This window comes from Octopus sinensis, linkage group LG3 (assembly GCF_006345805.1).
Source record: "Octopus sinensis linkage group LG3, ASM634580v1, whole genome shotgun sequence".
NCBI classification, from domain to species: Eukaryota; Metazoa; Mollusca; class Cephalopoda; order Octopoda; family Octopodidae; genus Octopus; species Octopus sinensis.
In genome coordinates, this window is record NC_042999.1 from 21,214,765 (window position 1) to 21,222,475 (window position 7,711).

Genomic DNA, 7,711 nt, shown 5'->3' on the forward strand with positions numbered 1-7,711 from the left:
TAGCTCTACATTATTTACATATGACAGGTATTTGTCATCATGCAGCTTTTTGTTTATACAACGTCTCAGCTGATATACCCTCCAGCTTCCATCAGGTGTCTTGGGGAGATTTCGAAACCGGGTTCTCATTCCTAACGTATTTTTCGATGTTATTATTATTATTATTATTATTATTATTATTATTATTATTATTATTATTATTAGTAGTAGTAGTAGTAGTAGTAGTAGTAGTAGTAGTAGTATTATGAGAGAGCAATGCATGCCCTCAAAGTGACACTGGAGTAAAATATACCAAGCCCAGTATACCCATCATGACTACCCGTCTGATAAGGGTACACAAGGCACATGCATCGCAACCATATGCGCGCGACCTGGTGATCTCATATCAAGATAAACAGCACATGACCTTGCAGGTGGGGCCCAGTTAGAATTTTCTTCTGGTCGAATAAACCGTCCGCTCAAAAAGTCCCTCAATAAGGGTTGTTTAAGGATGTTGAACAAAATACTCATGTTTCCAGATGTGAATTATCCAACCGCCAAAGAATTTCTCTCAATACATGAGTATGATACTCCCCCACTACATCTGTTCGTGACCAGAGATGCACATATCGTCAGCCACTAAGGAACATGCTCAACTGGTTATGGTCAAACAACTGACACGCAAATCTGTGCTATTGAGCAGAATATTTGCTGTAGCCCATCTTTTATACCAAGACAATATACCTCCAATCAGTTAAGATTAGAAGTCTATTATTATTATTATTATTATTCAGGTCACTGCCTGGAATCGAACTCCGAATCTTGGGGTTAATAGCCCGCTCTCTTAAGCAGTACGCCATATGCCCGGAAGGTATATCCGCCGAAACGTTGTATTAACAACAAACAAGATGAGGACAAATATCTGTCAAATGTAAATAATGTACATAATTCCTCATCTCTTAAATATAGAACAGCGTATCTCTGGTTCTGAAATGTAATAAACTTGCTATTGTGAGGTAAATAGCTGCAAACAACTAATATAATCACTTTAAGTGTTTGTTATGGACGATGTGGAATTTATGGTGTGCAATAATTTTATTAAGAAATCCACCCCCACCCAACTGGAGATGTTTGACTGAAAATAATTCAAGGTAGTTGGTCATTCTATTATTCATAAATATTTCTTTGCCTATGTGTGCATGTGCGTGTGTGTGTGCGCGTGTAAGTCTGTGCGGCTATGAGATTTGAAATATGTGCACATCATATTTAAACAGGCAGAACTACAAATGCATACACGCGTGCGTGCACGTGCACACACATCTATATATAAACTCATTAATGAATTTCCACAGGCCCATATTGTTTTTTTTCAAATTCTGTAAAAGAATTTTAAAAGCTAAAGAAATTTTCTCTTTTATTATACATGCTACAATCTATATATAAGTGTATGTTGTGTGTGGGGGATGTATATACATGCGCACACGCATATATGTATGTACGTCTGTATGCATGTGTATGTATCTATGCGCACGTATATTTATATATGAATACACGCACACACATATATATATATATATATATATATATGTGTGTGTGTGTGTGTGTGTGTGTATCTATGTACGCGTATATTTACATAAGTATATACACACATGTATGCTTATATATGTGTGTAAATATTTCTATACTTACACACATTTATATATATGTATATATCTACATATATATATGTATATATATATACATATATACATATATATATATATATATATATAATATATATATATATATTATATATATATAATATATATATATATATATATGTATATATATATGTATATATATATATGTATATAAATACATATATATATACATACATATATATACATACTCTGTGTGCCTGTATCTGTGTGTGTATCTATGTACGCGTATATTTATATATGTATATACACAGATATATGTATATATGTATTATATATATATATATATATATATATATATATATAATATATACATATATATATATGTATATATATATATATGTATATATAAATAAATATATATATATATATATATGCATTTGTCTCTGTGAATAAGTGTGCGCGTGTATTAATGAGAAACTCCAAAAGTGTAAAAAGAAGATTAGTTAACAAACAATACATTCATTGAAGTGGAATATGAAAGTTACAAACTGAAACAATTGTAAATGAATGGTTTAGAAATTTTATGCAATTCCTACGAAGTTGTTTTCCTTTATAATGTGAAACGTTTTCTTTATCTTCGTCAGTTTTTTTAATTCTTTTTTTCATTTTTTTTTTTTTTCGTATTTAGTGTAGCGTAATTTTTTTCATGCTTCAGATATCACAACTTCAGAGCGCTTTTGAAAACAGGAAAATAAGGCTGGAAGTAAAATGCTTGATTCCCATAATACTAGATGAAATATCTTTTTTGAAAGCATAGAACTAAAAGTAGAATTTTCAAATAAAACGAAAGGGGAAAAATGATCTAATTTTTCTAAATTATAAACAGCGTTTTGATCAATCAATAAATTATTCTGGAAACATTATCATGGTCTTTATTAGGGCTTCTCTACAATAGTTTGGTCTGAAAGAGGTCAATAAACCTATATTCTTATTACGAAGGCGGCGAGCTGGCAGAAACTTTAGCACGCCGGGCGAAATGCGTAGCCGTATTTCGTCTGCCGTTACGTTCTGAGTTCAAATTCCGCTGAGGTCGACTTTACCTTTCATCCTTTCGGGGTCGATAAATTAAGTACCAGTTACACAATAGGGTGGATGTAATCGACTTAATCCGTTTGTCTGTCCTTGTTTGTCCTCTCTGTGTTTAGCCCCTTGTGGGTAGTAAAAAAATATATATTCTTATTACGTAGTTTTAGGCACGCCATCTCATATCCTTAATGTATTCCTTGAACGGAGGATTGCAGGAATGACAGGTTCAAGCGGGTTGAAGATCTGTGAAGAAAGAAATAGCTGTAATGGTTAATGAAGGAGATGCAGAATGGAAACAAAACAACGGAGACAGCAACTGAGAATCGCCTGATGAGATACATATAGATCTTCTTATACCCGTAAATCGTAACATAATTTAATTAGTCATTATTAGGGCTCATCTACAATGGTTTGGTCTGAAGGAGGTCAATAAACTTATGTTCTTATTATATAGTTTATAATCACTCCATCTCATACCCTTAATATATTCCAGATATTGATGGACGATTGCAGGAATGATGGGTTCAAGAGGGTTCAAGATCTGTGAAGAAAGAAATGGATGTAATGGTCAATCAAGGAGATGCAGAGTGGAAACAAGACAAAAACTATATTTCTTTTTTTATCTTTTACGCGTTTCGGTCGTCGGACTGCGACCATTCTGGAACACTTTAAGTGGGTTCAGTCTAGTAAACTATAAGTGTGGTACTGTTTTATCGGATTTTCGCCGAATCACCAAGTTACGAGGACGTAAACAAACCAACTGTGACTGTCGATCGGTAGTGGAATGGTACACACACACACATATACACACACACACATGACAGGCTTCCATATAGTTTCGACAATAATACAAAACTGAAAAAAAATATTTTAGAACTTGTTAAATTTCTTCCAATCCCTTGAAGTTTTTCAAATTTTCATCTGAATATATTCAAAAGACGCAATTTTGATGTAATTTATCATGATAATGACGAAAATCATTCCATTTTGCCCTTAGAAATCAATAATAAAGACGTTAAAAGCTTTTACATTTTTTTTTCTTTCCAAGATAAAAAGTATAAAAGAAAGAAGTGATAAGTGAGTGAGATATTGCCTTCTCGAATCATACCGACTCATAAGGACCTGTTACCCTGTTTCATGGAGTATAAATTCCCTACCTGGACGAAACGACGGTCCGTCACAGGCTTATTCGTTTTTGCAGCTGAGTGGACTGGGGTAGCGTGAAATGAAGTGTTTTGCTCAAGAACAAAAGACGTCGCCCGGTCCAGGAACCGAAAACACAATCTTACCCTCATGAGTCGAACACGCTAACGACTAACCCACGCGTCTCCGCCGAGGGAGATGTGCCTGAGTGCAGTCACACAAAATCTGCCCGAGTTACTAAGAGCAGCAGCAAATGTAGTAATAATCCTTTCTACTATTGGCACAAGACCTGAAATTTGGGGCAGGCGATTACTCGATTACATCGACCCCAGTTCGTAACTGGTACTTATTTCATCGACTCCGAAATGATGAAAGGCAAAGTCGACCATATATATATGTATGTATATATATATATATATATATTATATATATATATATATGTATGTATGTGTGTGTGTGTGTGTGTGTGTGTGTGTGTGTGTGTGTGTGTGTGTGTGTGTGTGACATTGTTGATAGAAAGTACAGTTTCAATTTCAGGACGTTTAGAAAAATTCAAGATGTTCGGAAAAATTACGTAGAGTAATTTGCCATGTTTTATTTTGTACGAACATTAAAACGTTTTCGACCAAAATATTTAGTCAGTTTCGTTAGCAGGTTCACGTCCTCAATAAATTACTTGCTTGATTTTCCATGTGTCAAATAAATATTTGAAAACAAAAAGAGCTTATAAATCTCCTGCAGGAAATAACAATCTACAGATTTTAAAAATAGTAGTCATTAGTCCCAAAATGTTTATGATCCTACGTCGTATTTGTTCTCCAATTATATTTTCACACTTAATTGAACAGCTTATCTGTACCCATGTCTGTGTTTATAAAGTAAGCTTTCTTCACTTTGTTTCTCTGTTATTCAATTTGTTCTCTTTTCTACCTGCGTTTGATCAGATATAATAACACAAGACAAAGACCTTATCAAGACAGACATAGAGTTACAATAACTTGGTTTCTATCTTTGTTGGTTTTCTAAATATATCTAATGCAGTAAACACTGTCTAAACTGCTCCAACAATGAGTTGTTCGTCTATTTCTTTTCCTTATTTTTACGGTGAAGATGGCTATCTATATCGATTAACAATAGTATTTACATGTCACCATCTAGCGGAATTTTGTAAACACCACTCCTGGTAACTTTCGAAATTTTTTGTCCTACCTCTTTATGCATATATTTTGCGCTATTTTATTGATAGGTTTCAATTTATGTAGTTCATTTCAAATTTCTTACGCTCTATCTGTTTGAAATATAAAGTTGTGGATTTTGTTGCTTTTTTTTTTTTGCTTTCCATTTTTTTCTTTTGGGGTTTTATTTTCTGTATTCAAGAGATTACTCTAAATCGACTTTTTTTTGTTTCATTCCCTTTGCTAAATTGAATATCACACTTGTAGCGTGATGTTCTTCAATATTATCCCGCATATTATCCCGCATTATGATGCATTTTATATATAAATAAAGATTATAAAATTAATAAGTACTAGAAAACTACTTATGTCCTGATATGCATAAATTTACTTCGGCTCGTTATCTCGACCATTGGCGGTACTCAGATGAGGTTATTTCACTTAATGTACGTTGGAATTCCCACTGAAACCGTCTTGCTAATTTCAATAGTATTGTTTACAACTTTATCGTATGTTTTTCATTGTTTTGTTGTTGCTTTATTTTACTGCAGATTAGAGTTTGGAATAATAAGACAATCATTAGGCAGAAACAATTAACTATTTTCCTATTCAGATTTCAGTTCCCCTGTCAGTATCACACCTTTGCGCATGCCATTTGAAAGGTGAGTGAAATGAATTAAGCTCGTTTCACGAAGTAATCAGGTTTGCATGCATCAGTCTAGTTGTGACAATGAGTACCATTGTAATTCGCCGATGCGTATTAAGGTAATGGGGAACCTACAAATTATCTAGGGACAAGCATTTGTAGAATACAAGTAAACTAAGAAACTTAGAACGAAATCTAGCTTCCTTCATTTCAGCCAGGTTTCTTTGTCTACATGATCAGGTGAAAACTATTATTATTAATCTACTGGAAAGTTTTAACTCAGTAATTGATTTCTAAAAGATAAATGAATTGTAGTATATGACAATTCTCTGAAGAATTCTCAATATTTAAATTTAATATTAATTCCGTTATCCTAAAGCACTATTGTGTTCCATCCCTCCCATATATCCCATTCTCTTTCAAGTACTCACTTTGCCCTTATTTCTAAAGATTCTCTTTCATATATTTTTTTTTCTCCAAATGTACTTGTAATTCCCTTACAAAATTTCCTCCTATTCTATTTCCTTTCCATTGTATAGATTCGTTCGCTATCCGGTTTTTCATTTACTGTCATTCTCGTTAATACTGCACAGCAACGTTTTATAACAACACACAAATGAACACTCATACACATCCATACATACATGCATATGCATATACATACATACATGCGCATATATATATATATATATATATAATATATATATATAATATTATATATATATAATATATATATATAATATATATATATATATATATATATATATATATAATATATATATATATAATACATATATATATATATATATATATATATATAATATATATATATATACTCATGTATATAAATATATACATACATAATCATGTTTATAAATATATATACATATATACACACGTATATATATATATATATATATATATATATATTTGTGCATATATTGGTATGTATATACATTGATACATGCACACTTATAGATATGTATATACAGATGTTCATTGTAAGAGAGAGAGAGAGAGAGAGGTTGGAAGCTAATAATTATAGAAAGAAACAGATATACAAAGTTTATGGCCTCGTCATGAGTACTACCTGACCCGTTGCATATAATTGTTAATTTGTCTATTTACTCCTACGCAAACACAAGATCACAACAATACAATCAAACGCTCATATGCATAAGTTCACATACATGATTTTCCAGTTTCTATTTTCCCATTATTCCTTTTCCTTCCGCAGATACTTATTCTGAATTATCTTCTCTCTGCTGTCTCGATCTTTTGATTTGTGTAATTATATCAGCTTTGCATTTCTTCCCCATTTCGTTTTATGTTGCTTTTCAATTCATTTCCTCATCCGCTCGCTTCACATCTGCAATTCTCTTCTACGTTTGCTTCCTTCGTTCATTTGTTTCAAAATGCTTATATGTGGCGATGTCCTTCATTTAACCACTGTTACATCTCTACCTTATTAACTGGTGGCACATAATATCTAAAGTGTTGAATGTCAGAGAGAGAGAGAGAGAGAGAGAAGGGGGAGAGAGATAAAGTCAACGTGCAAGAATCAGAATACGAGATAGACGAAAGATGGAAGGGATACTGGAAGCTGGCCACAGATTTAGAGAGACTAGTAATATTTCCACTCATAAAAACGACAAAAAGACCAGACTTAGTCCTATGGGACAGAGAACAGAGAATAAGAATTTTGCTAAAACTGACACTGCCATGGGAAGAGAACATCGACAATGCAGAGAACGGAAGGAGAAGAGGTACGAAAGACTAATCGAAGAGTCCAGAGAACAGGAATGGACTTTCGAGTATTACCACTTGGCAGTAGGGGTTAGGGGCTTCATTGAAAGAAAAATGACAACACTATTCAAAAGAAGATTTGTTTTTTCTAGCTCGGAGCTGAGAAAACTAATAAGGAGAGTACAGGAGGCGGTCGAAAAAGCCAGCTTCTGTGTATGGCTGAAGCGGGAAGACTAAAAATGTCTTGAAAGTCATAACATTCCGACAGGAAAAGAACATCACTAGGTGAGACAGGC

At 33.1% G+C, this 7,711-nt stretch overlaps 1 long non-coding RNA gene across 1 annotated transcript in view; it reads left to right on the forward strand.

Annotated features, from left to right (window-relative positions):
• The window catches only part of LOC118762716, a 16,507-nt gene extending 9,148 nt beyond the window's left edge, over positions 1-7,359 (forward strand). The window contains exon 3 of the long non-coding RNA XR_004998468.1: positions 7,235-7,359. This is a non-coding gene — a long non-coding RNA (uncharacterized LOC118762716). The remainder of the gene's footprint in view (positions 1-7,234) is intronic.
• Positions 7,360-7,711: the final 352 nt, after the last annotated feature.